This window comes from Pavona decussata, unplaced genomic scaffold (genome assembly GCF_977016875.1).
Source record: "Pavona decussata unplaced genomic scaffold, jaPavDecu1.1 SCAFFOLD_232, whole genome shotgun sequence".
NCBI lineage: Eukaryota > Metazoa > Cnidaria > Anthozoa > Scleractinia > Agariciidae > Pavona > Pavona decussata.
The window spans coordinates 2,138,445-2,158,637 of record NW_028145637.1 but is presented as its reverse complement, the minus strand read 5'-3'; positions in this window follow the sequence as shown (position 1 = coordinate 2,158,637).

The following is a 20,193-nucleotide window of genomic DNA, read 5'->3' as shown; positions in this document are numbered from 1 at the left end:
ACCCCTATATGGACGGGGAAGCAAAGTGACGATTTTGGTAGGTCGCCATTTTCAATCAGGAATGTTGCCAATGGAAAGAGCATCCAAAAAAACGTAGTTGGGACACATTTTTGTTAGAAATTGGCGACCTAACCAAAAGTGCACTTTTTGGTGGGCCTACCCTACCCCCCTCAGGAGCAGTTCTATGAGTCTGCTCCCAAGGGAGGCACAAAACCTACTCCATAGTAGGTTTTCTTGCATGCTAATTCCATTTTCAATGTTTTCACTTGACTATGACGAAGGCAAAGTCAAATACTCACCCCTATATGGACGGGGAAGCAAAGTGACGATTTTGGTAGGTCGCCATTTTCAATCAGGAATGTTGCCAATGGAAAGAGCATCCAAAAAAACGTAGTTGGGACACATTTTTGTTAGAAATTGGCGACCTAACCAAAAGTGCACTTTTTGGTGGGCCTACCCTACCCCCCTCAGGAGCAGTTCTATGAGTCTGCTCCCAAGGGAGGCACAAAACCTACTCCATAGTAGGTTTTCTTGCATGCTAATTCCATTTTCAATGTTTTCACTTGACTATGACGAAGGCAAAGTCAAATACTCACCCCTATATGGACGGGGAAGCAAAGTGACGATTTTGGTAGGTCGCCATTTTCAATCAGGAATGTTGCCAATGGAAAGAGCATCCAAAAAAACGTAGTTGGGACACATTTTTGTTAGAAATTGGCGACCTAACCAAAAGTGCACTTTTTGGTGGGCCTACCCTACCCCCCTCAGGAGCAGTTCTATGAGTCTGCTCCCAAGGGAGGCACAAAACCTACTCCATAGTAGGTTTTCTTGCATGCTAATTCCATTTTCAATGTTTTCACTTGACTATGACGAAGGCAAAGTCAAATACTCACCCCTATATGGACGGGGAAGCAAAGTGACGATTTTGGTAGGTCGCCATTTTCAATCAGGAATGTTGCCAATGGAAAGAGCATCCAAAAAAACGTAGTTGGGACACATTTTTGTTAGAAATTGGCGACCTAACCAAAAGTGCACTTTTTGGTGGGCCTACCCTACCCCCCTCAGGAGCAGTTCTATGAGTCTGCTCCCAAGGGAGGCACAAAACCTACTCCATAGTAGGTTTTCTTGCATGCTAATTCCATTTTCAATGTTTTCACTTGACTATGACGAAGGCAAAGTCAAATACTCACCCCTATATGGACGGGGAAGCAAAGTGACGATTTTGGTAGGTCGCCATTTTCAATCAGGAATGTTGCCAATGGAAAGAGCATCCAAAAAAACGTAGTTGGGACACATTTTTGTTAGAAATTGGCGACCTAACCAAAAGTGCACTTTTTGGTGGGCCTACCCTACCCCCCTCAGGAGCAGTTCTATGAGTCTGCTCCCAAGGGAGGCACAAAACCTACTCCATAGTAGGTTTTCTTGCATGCTAATTCCATTTTCAATGTTTTCACTTGACTATGACGAAGGCAAAGTCAAATACTCACCCCTATATGGACGGGGAAGCAAAGTGACGATTTTGGTAGGTCGCCATTTTCAATCAGGAATGTTGCCAATGGAAAGAGCATCCAAAAAAACGTAGTTGGGACACATTTTTGTTAGAAATTGGCGACCTAACCAAAAGTGCACTTTTTGGTGGGCCTACCCTACCCCCCTCAGGAGCAGTTCTATGAGTCTGCTCCCAAGGGAGGCACAAAACCTACTCCATAGTAGGTTTTCTTGCATGCTAATTCCATTTTCAATGTTTTCACTTGACTATGACGAAGGCAAAGTCAAATACTCACCCCTATATGGACGGGGAAGCAAAGTGACGATTTTGGTAGGTCGCCATTTTCAATCAGGAATGTTGCCAATGGAAAGAGCATCCAAAAAAACGTAGTTGGGACACATTTTTGTTAGAAATTGGCGACCTAACCAAAAGTGCACTTTTTGGTGGGCCTACCCTACCCCCCTCAGGAGCAGTTCTATGAGTCTGCTCCCAAGGGAGGCACAAAACCTACTCCATAGTAGGTTTTCTTGCATGCTAATTCCATTTTCAATGTTTTCACTTGACTATGACGAAGGCAAAGTCAAATACTCACCCCTATATGGACGGGGAAGCAAAGTGACGATTTTGGTAGGTCGCCATTTTCAATCAGGAATGTTGCCAATGGAAAGAGCATCCAAAAAAACGTAGTTGGGACACATTTTTGTTAGAAATTGGCGACCTAACCAAAAGTGCACTTTTTGGTGGGCCTACCCTACCCCCCTCAGGAGCAGTTCTATGAGTCTGCTCCCAAGGGAGGCACAAAACCTACTCCATAGTAGGTTTTCTTGCATGCTAATTCCATTTTCAATGTTTTCACTTGACTATGACGAAGGCAAAGTCAAATACTCACCCCTATATGGACGGGGAAGCAAAGTGACGATTTTGGTAGGTCGCCATTTTCAATCAGGAATGTTGCCAATGGAAAGAGCATCCAAAAAAACGTAGTTGGGACACATTTTTGTTAGAAATTGGCGACCTAACCAAAAGTGCACTTTTTGGTGGGCCTACCCTACCCCCCTCAGGAGCAGTTCTATGAGTCTGCTCCCAAGGGAGGCACAAAACCTACTCCATAGTAGGTTTTCTTGCATGCTAATTCCATTTTCAATGTTTTCACTTGACTATGACGAAGGCAAAGTCAAATACTCACCCCTATATGGACGGGGAAGCAAAGTGACGATTTTGGTAGGTCGCCATTTTCAATCAGGAATGTTGCCAATGGAAAGAGCATCCAAAAAAACGTAGTTGGGACACATTTTTGTTAGAAATTGGCGACCTAACCAAAAGTGCACTTTTTGGTGGGCCTACCCTACCCCCCTCAGGAGCAGTTCTATGAGTCTGCTCCCAAGGGAGGCACAAAACCTACTCCATAGTAGGTTTTCTTGCATGCTAATTCCATTTTCAATGTTTTCACTTGACTATGACGAAGGCAAAGTCAAATACTCACCCCTATATGGACGGGGAAGCAAAGTGACGATTTTGGTAGGTCGCCATTTTCAATCAGGAATGTTGCCAATGGAAAGAGCATCCAAAAAAACGTAGTTGGGACACATTTTTGTTAGAAATTGGCGACCTAACCAAAAGTGCACTTTTTGGTGGGCCTACCCTACCCCCCTCAGGAGCAGTTCTATGAGTCTGCTCCCAAGGGAGGCACAAAACCTACTCCATAGTAGGTTTTCTTGCATGCTAATTCCATTTTCAATGTTTTCACTTGACTATGACGAAGGCAAAGTCAAATACTCACCCCTATATGGACGGGGAAGCAAAGTGACGATTTTGGTAGGTCGCCATTTTCAATCAGGAATGTTGCCAATGGAAAGAGCATCCAAAAAAACGTAGTTGGGACACATTTTTGTTAGAAATTGGCGACCTAACCAAAAGTGCACTTTTTGGTGGGCCTACCCTACCCCCCTCAGGAGCAGTTCTATGAGTCTGCTCCCAAGGGAGGCACAAAACCTACTCCATAGTAGGTTTTCTTGCATGCTAATTCCATTTTCAATGTTTTCACTTGACTATGACGAAGGCAAAGTCAAATACTCACCCCTATATGGACGGGGAAGCAAAGTGACGATTTTGGTAGGTCGCCATTTTCAATCAGGAATGTTGCCAATGGAAAGAGCATCCAAAAAAACGTAGTTGGGACACATTTTTGTTAGAAATTGGCGACCTAACCAAAAGTGCACTTTTTGGTGGGCCTACCCTACCCCCCTCAGGAGCAGTTCTATGAGTCTGCTCCCAAGGGAGGCACAAAACCTACTCCATAGTAGGTTTTCTTGCATGCTAATTCCATTTTCAATGTTTTCACTTGACTATGACGAAGGCAAAGTCAAATACTCACCCCTATATGGACGGGGAAGCAAAGTGACGATTTTGGTAGGTCGCCATTTTCAATCAGGAATGTTGCCAATGGAAAGAGCATCCAAAAAAACGTAGTTGGGACACATTTTTGTTAGAAATTGGCGACCTAACCAAAAGTGCACTTTTTGGTGGGCCTACCCTACCCCCCTCAGGAGCAGTTCTATGAGTCTGCTCCCAAGGGAGGCACAAAACCTACTCCATAGTAGGTTTTCTTGCATGCTAATTCCATTTTCAATGTTTTCACTTGACTATGACGAAGGCAAAGTCAAATACTCACCCCTATATGGACGGGGAAGCAAAGTGACGATTTTGGTAGGTCGCCATTTTCAATCAGGAATGTTGCCAATGGAAAGAGCATCCAAAAAAACGTAGTTGGGACACATTTTTGTTAGAAATTGGCGACCTAACCAAAAGTGCACTTTTTGGTGGGCCTACCCTACCCCCCTCAGGAGCAGTTCTATGAGTCTGCTCCCAAGGGAGGCACAAAACCTACTCCATAGTAGGTTTTCTTGCATGCTAATTCCATTTTCAATGTTTTCACTTGACTATGACGAAGGCAAAGTCAAATACTCACCCCTATATGGACGGGGAAGCAAAGTGACGATTTTGGTAGGTCGCCATTTTCAATCAGGAATGTTGCCAATGGAAAGAGCATCCAAAAAAACGTAGTTGGGACACATTTTTGTTAGAAATTGGCGACCTAACCAAAAGTGCACTTTTTGGTGGGCCTACCCTACCACCCTCAGGAGGAGCAGTTCTATGAGTCTGCTCCCAAGGGAGGCACAAAACCTACTCCATAGTAGGTTTTCTTGCATGCTAATTCCATTTTCAATGTTTTCACTTGACTATGACGAAGGCAAAGTCAAATACTCACCCCTATATGGACGGGGAAGCAAAGTGACGATTTTGGTAGGTCGCCATTTTCAATCAGGAATGTTGCCAATGGAAAGAGCATCCAAAAAAACGTAGTTGGGACACATTTTTGTTAGAAATTGGCGACCTAACCATGCACTTTTTGGTGGGCCTACCCTACCCCCCTCAGGAGCAGTTCTATGAGTCTGCTCCCAAGGGAGGCACAAAACCTACTCCATAGTAGGTTTTCTTGCATGCTAATTCCATTTTCAATGTTTTCTCTTGACTATGACGAAGGCAAAGTCAAATACTCACCCCTATATGGACGGGGAAGCAAAGTGACGATTTTGGTAGGTCGCCATTTTCAATCAGGAATGTTGCCAATGGAAAGAGCATCCAAAAAAACGTAGTTGGGACACATTTTTGTTAGAAATTGGCCACCTAACCAAAAGTGCACTTTTTGGTGGGCCTACCCTACCCCCCTCAGGAGCAGTTCTATGAGTCTGCTCCCAAGGGAGGCACAAAACCTACTCCATAGTAGGTTTTCTTGCATGCTAATTCCATTTTCAATGTTTTCACTTGACTATGACGAAGGCAAAGTCAAATACTCACCCCTATATGGACGGGGAAGCAAAGTGACGATTTTGGTAGGTCGCCATTTTCAATCAGGAATGTTGCCAATGGAAAGAGCATCCAAAAAAACGTAGTTGGGACACATTTTTGTTAGAAATTGGCGACCTAACCAAAAGTGCACTTTTTGGTGGGCCTACCCTACCCCCCTCAGGAGCAGTTCTATGAGTCTGCTCCCAAGGGAGGCACAAAACCTACTCCATAGTAGGTTTTCTTGCATGCTAATTCCATTTTCAATGTTTTCACTTGACTATGACGAAGGCAAAGTCAAATACTCACCCCTATATGGACGGGGAAGCAAAGTGACGATTTTGGTAGGTCGCCATTTTCAATCAGGAATGTTGCCAATGGAAAGAGCATCCAAAAAAACGTAGTTGGGACACATTTTTGTTAGAAATTGGCGACCTAACCAAAAGTGCACTTTTTGGTGGGCCTACCCTACCCCCCTCAGGAGCAGTTCTATGAGTCTGCTCCCAAGGGAGGCACAAAACCTACTCCATAGTAGGTTTTCTTGCATGCTAATTCCATTTTCAATGTTTTCACTTGACTATGACGAAGGCAAAGTCAAATACTCACCCCTATATGGACGGGGAAGCAAAGTGACGATTTTGGTAGGTCGCCATTTTCAATCAGGAATGTTGCCAATGGAAAGAGCATCCAAAAAAACGTAGTTGGGACACATTTTTGTTAGAAATTGGCGACCTAACCAAAAGTGCACTTTTTGGTGGGCCTACCCTACCCCCCTCAGGAGCAGTTCTATGAGTCTGCTCCCAAGGGAGGCACAAAACCTACTCCATAGTAGGTTTTCTTGCATGCTAATTCCATTTTCAATGTTTTCACTTGACTATGACGAAGGCAAAGTCAAATACTCACCCCTATATGGACGGGGAAGCAAAGTGACGATTTTGGTAGGTCGCCATTTTCAATCAGGAATGTTGCCAATGGAAAGAGCATCCAAAAAAACGTAGTTGGGACACATTTTTGTTAGAAATTGGCGACCTAACCAAAAGTGCACTTTTTGGTGGGCCTACCCTACCCCCCTCAGGAGCAGTTCTATGAGTCTGCTCCCAAGGGAGGCACAAAACCTACTCCATAGTAGGTTTTCTTGCATGCTAATTCCATTTTCAATGTTTTCACTTGACTATGACGAAGGCAAAGTCAAATACTCACCCCTATATGGACGGGGAAGCAAAGTGACGATTTTGGTAGGTCGCCATTTTCAATCAGGAATGTTGCCAGTGGAAAGAGCATCCAAAAAAACGTAGTTGGGACACATTTTTGTTAGAAATTGGCGACCTAACCAAAAGTGCACTTTTTGGTGGGCCTACCCTACCCCCCTCAGGAGCAGTTCTATGAGTCTGCTCCCAAGGGAGGCACAAAACCTACTCCATAGTAGGTTTTCTTGCATGCTAATTCCATTTTCAATGTTTTCACTTGACTATGACGAAGGCAAAGTCAAATACTCACCCCTATATGGACGGGGAAGCAAAGTGACGATTTTGGTAGGTCGCCATTTTCAATCAGGAATGTTGCCAATGGAACGAGCATCCAAAAAAACGTAGTTGGGACACATTTTTGTTAGAAATTGGCGACCTAACCAAAAGTGCACTTTTTGGTGGGCCTACCCTACCCCCCTCAGGAGCAGTTCTATGAGTCTGCTCCCAAGGGAGGCACAAAACCTACTCCATAGTAGGTTTTCTTGCATGCTAATTCCATTTTCAATGTTTTCACTTGACTATGACGAAGGCAAAGTCAAATACTCACCCCTATATGGACGGGGAAGCAAAGTGACGATTTTGGTAGGTCGCCATTTTCAATCAGGAATGTTGCCAATGGAAAGAGCATCCAAAAAAACGTAGTTGGGACACATTTTTGTTAGAAATTGGCGACTTAACCAAAAGTGCACTTTTTGGTGAGCCTACCCTACCCCCCCCAGGAGCAGTTCTATGAGTCTGCTCCCAAGGGAGGCACAAAACCTACTCCATAGTAGGTTTTCTTGCATGCTAATTCCATTTTCAATGTTTTCACTTGACTATGACGAAGGCAAAGTCAAATACTCACCCCTATATGGACGGGGAAGCAAAGTGACGATTTTGGTAGGTCGCCATTTTCAATCAGGAATGTTGCCAATGGAAAGAGCATCCAAAAAAACGTAGTTGGGACACATTTTTGTTAGAAATTGGCGACCTAACCAAAAGTGCACTTTTTGGTGGGCCTACCCTACCCCCCTCAGGAGCAGTTCTATGAGTCTGCTCCCAAGGGAGGCACAAAACCTACTCCATAGTAGGTTTTCTTGCATGCTAATTCCATTTTCAATGTTTTCTCTTGACTATGACGAAGGGAAAGTCAAATACTCACCCCTATATGGACGGGGAAGGAAAGTGACGATTTTGGTAGGTCGCCATTTTCAATCAGGAATGTTGCCAATGGGAAGAGCATCCAAAAAAACGTAGTTGGGACACATTTTTGTTAGAAATTGGCCACCTAACCAAAAGTGCACTTTTTGGTGGGCCTACCCTACCCCCCTCAGGAGCAGTTCTATGAGTCTGCTCCCAAGGGAGGCACAAAACCTACTCCATAGTAGGTTTTCTTGCATGCTAATTCCATTTTCAATGTTTTCACTTGACTATGACGAAGGCAAAGTCAAATACTCACCCCTATATGGACGGGGAAGCAAAGTGACGATTTTGGTAGGTCGCCATTTTCAATCAGGAATGTTGCCAATGGAAAGAGCATCCAAAAAAACGTAGTTGGGACACATTTTTGTTAGAAATTGGCGACCTAACCAAAAGTGCACTTTTTGGTGGGCCTACCCTACCCCCCTCAGGAGCAGTTCTATGAGTCTGCTCCCAAGGGAGGCACAAAACCTACTCCATAGTAGGTTTTCTTGCATGCTAATTCCATTTTCAATGTTTTCACTTGACTATGACGAAGGCAAAGTCAAATACTCACCCCTATATGGACGGGGAAGCAAAGTGACGATTTTGGTAGGTCGCCATTTTCAATCAGGAATGTTGCCAATGGAAAGAGCATCCAAAAAAACGTAGTTGGGACACATTTTTGTTAGAAATTGGCGACCTAACCAAAAGTGCACTTTTTGGTGGGCCTACCCTACCCCCCCCAGAAGCAGTTCTATGAGTCTGCTCCCAAGGGAGGCACAAAACCTACTCCATAGTAGGTTTTCTTGCATGCTAATTCCATTTTCAATGTTTTCACTTGACTATGACGAAGGCAAAGTCAAATACTCACCTCTATATGGACGGGGAAGCAAAGTGACGATTTTGGTAGGTCGCCATTTTCAATCAGGAATGTTGCCAATGGAAAGAGCATCCAAAAAAACGTAGTTGGGACACATTTTTGTTAGAAATTGTCGACCTAACCAAAAGTGCACTTTTTGGTGAGGCCACCCTACCCCCCCCAGGAGCAGTTCTATGAGTCTGCTCCCAAGGGAGGCACAAAACCTACTCCATAGTAGGTTTTCTTGCATGCTAATTCCATTTTCAATGTTTTCACTTGACTATGACGAAGGCAAAGTCAAATACTCACCCCTATATGGACGGGGAAGCAAAGTGACGATTTTGGTAGGTCGCCATTTTCAATCAGGAATGTTGCCAATGGAAAGAGCATCCAAAAAAACGTAGTTGGGACACATTTTTGTTAGAAATTGGCGACCTAACCAAAAGTGCACTTTTTGGTGGGCCTACCCTACCCCCCTCAGGAGCAGTTCTATGAGTCTGCTCCCAAGGGAGGCACAAAACCTACTCCATAGTAGGTTTTCTTGCATGCTAATTCCATTTTCAATGTTTTCTCTTGACTATGACGAAGGGAAAGTCAAATACTCACCCCTATATGGACGGGGAAGGAAAGTGACGATTTTGGTAGGTCGCCATTTTCAATCAGGAATGTTGCCAATGGAAAGAGCATCCAAAAAAACGTAGTTGGGACACATTTTTGTTAGAAATTGGCCACCTAACCAAAAGTGCACTTTTTGGTGGGCCTACCCTACCCCCCTCAGGAGCAGTTCTATGAGTCTGCTCCCAAGGGAGGCACAAAACCTACTCCATAGTAGGTTTTCTTGCATGCTAATTCCATTTTCAATGTTTTCACTTGACTATGACGAAGGCAAAGTCAAATACTCACCCCTATATGGACGGGGAAGCAAAGTGACGATTTTGGTAGGTCGCCATTTTCAATCAGGAATGTTGCCAATGGAAAGAGCATCCAAAAAAACGTAGTTGGGACACATTTTTGTTAGAAATTGGCGACCTAACCAAAAGTGCACTTTTTGGTGGGCCTACCCTACCCCCTCAGGAGCAGTTCTATGAGTCTGCTCCCAAGGGAGGCACAAAACCTACTCCATAGTAGGTTTTCTTGCATGCTAATTCCATTTTCAATGTTTTCACTTGACTATGACGAAGGCAAAGTCAAATACTCACCCCTATATGGACGGGGAAGCAAAGTGACGATTTTGGTAGGTCGCCATTTTCAATCAGGAATGTTGCCAATGGAAAGAGCATCCAAAAAAACGTAGTTGGGACACATTTTTGTTAGAAATTGGCGACCTAACCAAAAGTGCACTTTTTGGTGGGCCTACCCTACCCCCCTCAGGAGCAGTTCTATGAGTCTGCTCCCAAGGGAGGCACAAAACCTACTCCATAGTAGGTTTTCTTGCATGCTAATTCCATTTTCAATGTTTTCACTTGACTATGACGAAGGCAAAGTCAAATACTCACCCCTATATGGACGGGGAAGCAAAGTGACGATTTTGGTAGGTCGCCATTTTCAATCAGGAATGTTGCCAATGGAAAGAGCATCCAAAAAAACGTAGTTGGGACACATTTTTGTTAGAAATTGGCGACCTAACCAAAAGTGCACTTTTTGGTGGGCCTACCCTACCCCCCTCAGGAGCAGTTCTATGAGTCTGCTCCCAAGGGAGGCACAAAACCTACTCCATAGTAGGTTTTCTTGCATGCTAATTCCATTTTCAATGTTTTCACTTGACTATGACGAAGGCAAAGTCAAATACTCACCCCTATATGGACGGGGAAGCAAAGTGACGATTTTGGTAGGTCGCCATTTTCAATCAGGAATGTTGCCAATGGAAAGAGCATCCAAAAAAACGTAGTTGGGACACATTTTTGTTAGAAATTGGCGACCTAACCAAAAGTGCACTTTTTGGTGGGCCTACCCTACCCCCCTCAGGAGCAGTTCTATGAGTCTGCTCCCAAGGGAGGCACAAAACCTACTCCATAGTAGGTTTTCTTGCATGCTAATTCCATTTTCAATGTTTTCACTTGACTATGACGAGGGCAAAGTCAAATACTCACCCCTATATGGACGGGGAAGCAAAGTGACGATTTTGGTAGGTCGCCATTTTCAATCAGGAATGTTGCCAATGGAAAGAGCATCCAAAAAAACGTAGTTGGGACACATTTTTGTTAGAAATTGGCGACCTAACCAAAAGTGCACTTTTTGGTGGGCCTACCCTACCCCCCTCAGGAGCAGTTCTATGAGTCTCCTCCCAAGGGAGGCACAAAACCTACTCCATAGTAGGTTTTCTTGCATGCTAATTCCATTTTCAATGTTTTCACTTGACTATGACGAGGGCAAAGTCAAATACTCACCCCTATATGGACGGGGAAGCAAAGTGACGATTTTGGTAGGTCGCCATTTTCAATCAGGAATGTTGCCAATGGAAAGAGCATCCAAAAAAACGTAGTTGGGACACATTTTTGTTAGAAATTGGCGACCTAACCAAAAGTGCACTTTTTGGTGGGCCTACCCTACCCCCCTCAGGAGCAGTTCTATGAGTCTGCTCCCAAGGGAGGCACAAAACCTACTCCATAGTAGGTTTTCTTGCATGCTAATTCCATTTTCAATGTTTTCACTTGACTATGACGAAGGCAAAGTCAAATACTCACCCCTATATGGACGGGGAAGCAAAGTGACGATTTTGGTAGGTCGCCATTTTCAATCAGGAATGTTGCCAATGGAAAGAGCATCCAAAAAAACGTAGTTGGGACACATTTTTGTTAGAAATTGGCGACCTAACCAAAAGTGCACTTTTTGGTGGGCCTACCCTACCCCCCTCAGGAGCAGTTCTATGAGTCTGCTCCCAAGGGAGGCACAAAACCTACTCCATAGTAGGTTTTCTTGCATGCTAATTCCATTTTCAATGTTTTCACTTGACTATGACGAAGGCAAAGTCAAATACTCACCCCTATATGGACGGGGAAGCAAAGTGACGATTTTGGTAGGTCGCCATTTTCAATCAGGAATGTTGCCAATGGAAAGAGCATCCAAAAAAACGTAGTTGGGACACATTTTTGTTAGAAATTGGCGACCTAACCAAAAGTGCACTTTTTGGTGGGCCTACCCTACCCCCCTCAGGAGATGTTCTATGAGTCTGCTTCCAAGGGAGGCACAAAACTTACTCCATAGTAGGTTTTCTTGCAGGCTAATTCCATTTTCAATGTTTTCACTTGACTATGACGAAGGCAAAGTCAAATACTCACCCCTATATGGACGGGGAAGCAAAGGGACGATTTTGGTAGGTCGCCATTTTCAATCAGGAATGTTGCCAATGGAAAGAGCATCCAAAAAAACGTAGTTGGGACACATTTTTGTTAGAAATTGGCGACCTAACCAAAAGTGCACTTTTTGGTGGGCCTACCCTACCCCCCTCAGGAGCAGTTCTATGAGTCTGCTCCCAAGGGAGGCACAATACCTACTCCATAGTAGGTTTTCTTGCATGCTAATTCCATTTTCAATGTTTTCACTTGACTATGACGAAGGCAAAGTCAAATACTCACCCCTATATGGACGGGGAAGCAAAGTGACGATTTTGGTAGGTCGCCATTTTCAATCAGGAATGTTGCCAATGGAAAGAGCATCCAAAAAAACGTAGTTGGGACACATTTTTGTTAGAAATTGGCGACCTAACCAAAAGTGCACTTTTTGGTGGGCCTACCCTACCCCCCTCAGGAGCAGTTCTATGAGTCTGCTCCCAAGGGAGGCACAAAACCTACTCCATAGTAGGTTTTCTTGCATGCTAATTCCATTTTCAATGTTTTCACTTGACTATGACGAAGGCAAAGTCAAATACTCACCCCTATATGGACGGGGAAGCAGAGTGACGATTTTGGTAGGTCGCCATTTTCAATCAGGAATGTTGCCAATGGAAAGAGCATCCAAAAAAACGTAGTTGGGACACATTTTTGTTAGAAATTGGCGACCTAACCAAAAGTGCACTTTTTGGTGGGCCTACCCTACCCCCCTCAGGAGCAGTTCTATGAGTCTGCTCCCAAGGGAGGCACAAAACCTACTCCATAGTAGGTTTTCTTGCATGCTAATTCCATTTTCAATGTTTTCACTTGACTATGACGAAGGCAAAGTCAAATACTCACCTCTATATGGACGGGGAAGCAAAGTGACGATTTTGGTAGGTCGCCATTTTCAATCAGGAATGTTGCCAATGGAAAGAGCATCCAAAAAAACGTAGTTGGGACACATTTTTGTTAGAAATTGGCGACCTAACCAAAAGTGCACTTTTTGGTGAGCCTACCCTACCCCCCCCAGGAGCAGTTCTATGAGTCTGCTCCCAAGGGAGGCACAAAACCTACTCCATAGTAGGTTTTCTTGCATGCTAATTCCATTTTCAATGTTTTCACTTGACTATGACGAAGGCAAAGTCAAATACTCACCCCTATATGGACGGGGAAGCAAAGTGACGATTTTGGTAGGTCGCCATTTTCAATCAGGAATGTTGCCAATGGAAAGAGCATCCAAAAAAACGTAGTTGGGACACATTTTTGTTAGAAATTGGCGACCTAACCAAAAGTGCACTTTTTGGTGGGCCTACCCTACCCCCCTCAGGAGCAGTTCTATGAGTCTGCTCCCAAGGGAGGCACAAAACCTACTCCATAGTAGGTTTTCTTGCATGCTAATTCCATTTTCAATGTTTTCTCTTGACTATGACGAAGGGAAAGTCAAATACTCACCCCTATATGGACGGGGAAGCAAAGTGACGATTTTGGTAGGTCGCCATTTTCAATCAGGAATGTTGCCAATGGAAAGAGCATACAAAAAAACGTAGTTGGGACACATTTTTGTTAGAAATTGGCGACCTAACCAAAAGTGCACTTTTTGGTGGGCCTACCCTACCCCCCTCAGGAGCAGTTCTATGAGTCTGCTCCCAAGGGAGGCACAAAACCTACTCCATAGTAGGTTTTCTTGCATGCTAATTCCATTTTCAATGTTTTCATTTGACTATGACGAAGGCAAAGTCAAATACTCACCCCTATATGGACGGGGAAGCAAAGTGACGATTTTGGTAGGTCGCCATTTTCAATCAGGAATGTTGCCAATGGAAAGAGCATCCAAAAAAACGTAGTTGGGACACATTTTTGTTAGAAATTGGCGACCTAACCAAAAGTGCACTTTTTGGTGGGCCTACCCTACCTCCCTCAGGAGCAGTTCTATGAGTCTGCTCCCAAGGGAGGCACAAAACCTACTCCATAGTAGGTTTTCTTGCATGCTAATTCCATTTTCAATGTTTTCACTTGACTATGACGAAGGCAAAGTCAAATACTCACCCCTATATGGACGGGGAAGCAAAGTGACGATTTTGGTAGGTCGCCATTTTCAATCAGGAATGTTGCCAATGGAAAGAGCATCCAAAAAAACGTAGTTGGGACACATTTTTGTTAGAAATTGGCGACCTAACCAGAAGTGCACTTTTTGGTGGGCCTACCCTACCCCCCTCAGGAGCAGTTCTATGAGTCTGCTCCCAAGGGAGGCACAAAACCTACTCCATAGTAGGTTTTCTTGCATGCTAATTCCATTTTCAATGTTTTCACTTGACTATGACGAGGGCAAAGTCAAATACTCACCCCTATATGGACGGGGAAGCAAAGTGACGATTTTGGTAGGTCGCCATTTTCAATCAGGAATGTTGCCAATGGAAAGAGCATCCAAAAAAACGTAGTTGGGACACATTTTTGTTAGAAATTGGCGACCTAACCAAAAGTGCACTTTTTGGTGGGCCTACCCTACCCCCCTCAGGAGCAGTTCTATGAGTCTGCTCCCAAGGGAGGCACAAAACCTACTCCATAGTAGGTTTTCTTGCATGCTAATTCCATTTTCAATGTTTTCACTTGACTATGACGAAGGCAAAGTCAAATACTCACCCCTATATGGACGGGGAAGCAAAGTGACGATTTTGGTAGGTCGCCATTTTCAATCAGGAATGTTGCCAATGGAAAGAGCATCCAAAAAAACGTAGTTGGGACACATTTTTGTTAGAAATTGGCGACCTAACCAAAAGTGCACTTTTTGGTGGGCCTACCCTACCCCCCTCAGGAGCAGTTCTATGAGTCTGCTCCCAAGGGAGGCACAAAACCTACTCCATAGTAGGTTTTCTTGCATGCTAATTCCATTTTCAATGTTTTCACTTGACTATGACGAAGGCAAAGTCAAATACTCACCCCTATATGGACGGGGAAGCAAAGTGACGATTTTGGTAGGTCGCCATTTTCAATCAGGAATGTTGCCAATGGAAAGAGCATCCAAAAAAACGTAGTTGGGACACATTTTTGTTAGAAATTGGCGACCTAACCAAAAGTGCACTTTTTGGTGGGCCTACCCTACCCCCCTCAGGAGCAGTTCTATGAGTCTGCTCCCAAGGGAGGCACAAAACCTACTCCATAGTAGGTTTTCTTGCATGCTAATTCCATTTTCAATGTTTTCACTTGACTATGACGAAGGCAAAGTCAAATACTCACCCCTATATGGACGGGGAAGCAAAGTGACGATTTTGGTAGGTCGCCATTTTCAATCAGGAATGTTGCCAATGGAAAGAGCATCCAAAAAAACGTAGTTGGGACACATTTTTGTTAGAAATTGGCGACCTAACCAAAAGTGCACTTTTTGGTGGGCCTACCCTACCCCCCTCAGGAGCAGTTCTATGAGTCTGCTCCCAAGGGAGGCACAAAACCTACTCCATAGTAGGTTTTCTTGCATGCTAATTCCATTTTCAATGTTTTCACTTGACTATGACGAGGGCAAAGTCAAATACTCACCCTTATATGGACGGGGAAGCAAAGTGACGATTTTGGTAGGTCGCCATTTTCAATCAGGAATGTTGCCAATGGAAAGAGCATCCAAAAAAACGTAGTTGGGACACATTTTTGTTAGAAATTGGCGACCTAACCAAAAGTGCACTTTTTGGTGGGCCTACCCTACCCCCCTCAGGAGCAGTTCTATGAGTCTGCTCCCAAGGGAGGCACAAAACCTACTCCATAGTAGGTTTTCTTGCATGCTAATTCCATTTTCAATGTTTTCACTTGACTATGACGAAGGCAAAGTCAAATACTCAACCCTATATGGACGGGGAAGCAAAGTGACGATTTTGGTAGGTCGCCATTTTCAATCAGGAATGTTGCCAATGGAAAGAGCATCCAAAAAAACGTAGTTGGGACACATTTTTGTTAGAAATTGGCGACCTAACCAAAAGTGCACTTTTTGGTGGGCCTACCCTACCCCCCTCAGGAGCAGTTCTATGAGTCTGCTCCCAAGGGAGGCACAAAACCTACTCCATAGTAGGTTTTCTTGCATGCTAATTCCATTTTCAATGTTTTCACTTGACTATGACGAAGGCAAAGTCAAATACTCACCCCTATATGGACGGGGAAGCAAAGTGACGATTTTGGTAGGTCGCCATTTTCAATCAGGAATGTTGCCAATGGAAAGAGCATCCAAAAAAACGTAGTTGGGACACATTTTTGTTAGAAATTGGCGACCTAACCAAAAGTGCACTTTTTGGTGGGCCTACCCTACCCCCCTCAGGAGCAGTTCTATGAGTCTGCTCCCAAGGGAGGCACAAAACCTACTCCATAGTAGGTTTTCTTGCATGCTAATTCCATTTTCAATGTTTTCACTTGACTATGACGAAGGCAAAGTCAAATACTCACCCCTATATGGACGGGGAAGCAAAGTGACGATTTTGGTAGGTCGCCATTTTCAATCAGGAATGTTGCCAATGGAAAGAGCATCCAAAAAAACGTAGTTGGGACACATTTTTGTTAGAAATTGGCGACCTAACCAAAAGTGCACTTTTTGGTGGGCCTACCCTACCCCCCTCAGGAGCAGTTCTATGAGTCTGCTTCCAAGGGAGGCACAAAACTTACTCCATAGTAGGTTTTCTTGCATGCTAATTCCATTTTCAATGTTTTCACTTGACTATGACGAAGGCAAAGTCAAATACTCACCCCTATATGGACGGGGAAGGAAAGTGACGATTTTGGTAGGTCGCCATTTTCAATCAGGAATGTTGCCAATGGAAAGAGCATCCAAAAAAACGTAGTTGGGACACATTTTTGTTAGAAATTGGCGACCTAACCAAAAGTGCACTTTTTGGTGGGCCTACCCTACCCCCCTCAGGAGCAGTTCTATGAGTCTGCTCCCAAGGGAGGCACAATACCTACTCCATAGTAGGTTTTCTTGCATGCTAATTCCATTTTCAATGTTTTCACTTGACTATGACGAAGGCAAAGTCAAATACTCAACCCTATATGGACGGGGAAGCAAAGTGACGATTTTGGTAGGTCGCCATTTTCAATCAGGAATGTTGCCAATGGAAAGAGCATCCAAAAAAACGTAGTTGGGACACATTTTTGTTAGAAATTGGCGACCTAACCAAAAGTGCACTTTTTGGTGGGCCTACCCTACCCCCCTCAGGAGCAGTTCTATGAGTCTGCTCCCAAGGGAGGCACAAAACCTACTCCATAGTAGGTTTTCTTGCATGCTAATTCCATTTTCAATGTTTTCACTTGACTATGACGAAGGCAAAGTCAAATACTCACCCCTATATGGACGGGGAAGCAAAGTGACGATTTTGGTAGGTCGCCATTTTCAATCAGGAATGTTGCCAATGGAAAGAGCATCCAAAAAAACGTAGTTGGGACACATTTTTGTTAGAAATTGGCGACCTAACCAAAAGTGCACTTTTTGGTGGGCCTACCCTACCCCCCTCAGGAGCAGTTCTATGAGTCTGCTCCCAAGGGAGGCACAAAACCTACTCCATAGTAGGTTTTCTTGCATGCTAATTCCATTTTCAATGTTTTCACTTGACTATGACGAAGGCAAAGTCAAATACTCACCCCTATATGGACGGGGAAGCAAAGTGACGATTTTGGTAGGTCGCCATTTTCAATCAGGAATGTTGCCAATGGAAAGAGCATCCAAAAAAACGTAGTTGGGACACATTTTTTTTAGAAATTGGCGACCTAACCAAAAGTGCACTTTTTGGTGGGCCTACCCTACCCCCCTCAGGAGCAGTTCTATGAGTCTGCTCCCAAGGGAGGCACAAAACCTACTCCATAGTAGGTTTTCTTGCATGCTAATTCCATTTTCAATGTTTTCACTTGACTATGACGAAGGCAAAGTCAAATACTCACCCCTATATGGACGGGGAAGCAAAGTGACGATTTTGGTAGGTCGCCATTTTCAATCAGGAATGTTGACAATGGAAAGAGCATCCAAAAAAACGTAGTTGGGACACATTTTTGTTAGAAATTGGCGACCTAACCAAAAGTGCACTTTTTGGTGGGCCTACCCTACCCCCCTCAGGAGCAGTTCTATGAGTCTGCTCCCAAGGGAGGCACAAAACCTACTCCATAGTAGGTTTTCTTGCATGCTAATTCCATTTTCAATGTTTTCACTTGACTATGACGAAGGCAAAGTCAAATACTCACCCCTATATGGACGGGGAAGCAAAGTGACGATTTTGGTAGGTCGCCATTTTCAATCAGGAATGTTGCCAATGGAAAGAGCATCCAAAAAAACGTAGTTGGGACACATTTTTGTTAGAAATTGGCGACCTAACCAAAAGTGCACTTTTTGGTGGGCCTACCCTACCCCCCTCAGGAGCAGTTCTATGAGTCTGCTCCCAAGGGAGGCACAAAACCTACTCCATAGTAGGTTTTCTTGCATGCTAATTCCATTTTCAATGTTTTCACTTGACTATGACGAAGGCAAAGTCAAATACTCACCCCTATATGGACGGGGAAGCAAAGTGACGATTTTGGTAGGTCGCCATTTTCAATCAGGAATGTTGCCAGTGGAAAGAGCATCCAAAAAAACGTAGTTGGGACACATTTTTGTTAGAAATTTTCGACCTAACCAAAAGTGCACTTTCTGGTGGGCCTACCCTACCCCCCTCAGGAGCAGTTCTATGAGTCTGCTCCCAAGGGAGGCACAAAACCTACTCTATAGTAGGTTTTCTTGCATGCTAATTCCATTTTCAATGTTTTCACTTGACTATGACGAAGGCAAAGTCAAATACTCACCCCTATATGGACGGGGAAGCAAAGTGACGATTTTGGTAGGTCGCCATTTTCAATCAGGAATGTTGCCAATGGAAAGAGCATCCAAAAAAACGTAGTTGGGACACATTTTTGTTAGAAATTGGCGACCTAACCAAAAGTGCACTTTTTGGTGGGCCTACCCTACCCCCCTCAGGAGCAGTTCTATGAGTCTGCTCCCAAGGGAGGCACAAAACCTACTCCATAGTAGGTTTTCTTGCATGCTAATTCCATTTTCAATGTTTTCACTTGACTATGACGAAGGCAAAGTCAAATACTCACCCCTATATGGACGGGGAAGCAAAGTGACGATTTTGGTAGGTCGCCATTTTCAATCAGGAATGTTGCCAATGGAAAGAGCATCCAAAAAAACGTAGTTGGGACACATTTTTGTTAGAAATTTTCGACCTAACCAAAAGTGCACTTTTTGGTGGGCCTACCCTAACCCCCTCAGGAGCAGTTCTATGAGTCTGCTCCCAAGGGAGGCACAAAACCTACTCTATAGTAGGTTTTCTTGCATGCTAATTCCATTTTCAATGTTTTCACTTGACTATGACGAAGGCAAAGTCAAATACTCACCCCTATATGGACGGGGAAGCAAAGTGACGATTTTGGTAGGTCGCCATTTTCAATCAGGAATGTTGCCAATGGAAAGAGCATCCAAAAAAACGTAGTTGGGACACATTTTTGTTAGAAATTGGCGACCTAACCAAAAGTGCACTTTTTGGTGGGCCTACCCTACCCCCCTCAGGAGCAGTTCTATGAGTCTGCTCCCAAGGGAGGCACAAAACCTACACTATAGTAGGTTTTCTTGCATGCTAATTCCATTTTCAATGTTTTCACTTGACTATGACGAAGGCAAAGTCAAATACTCACCCCTATATGGACGGGGAAGCAAAGTGACGATTTTGGTAGGTCGCCATTTTCAATCAGGAATGTTGCCAATGGAAAGAGCATCCAAAAAAACGTAGTTGGGACACATTTTTGTTAGAAATTGGCGACCTAACCAAAAGTGCACTTTTTGGTGGGCCTACCCTACCCCCCTCAGGAGCAGTTCTATAAGTCTGCTTCCAAGGGAGGCACAAAACTTACTCCATAGTAGGTTTTCTTGCATGCTAATTCCATTTTCAATGTTTTCACTTGACTATGACGAAGGCAAAGTCAAATACTCACCCCTATATGGACGGGGAAGCAAAGTGACGATTTTGGTAGGTCGCCATTTTCAATCAGGAATGTTGCCAATGGAAAGAGCATCCAAAAAAACGTAGTTGGGACACATTTTTGTTAGAAATTGGCGACCTAACCAAAAGTGCACTTTTTGGTGGGCCTACCCTACCCCCCTCAGGAGCAGTTCTATGAGTCTGCTCCCAAGGGAGGCACAATACCTACTCCATAGTAGGTTTTCTTGCATGCTAATTCCATTTTCAATGTTTTCACTTGACTATGACGAAGGCAAAGTCAAATACT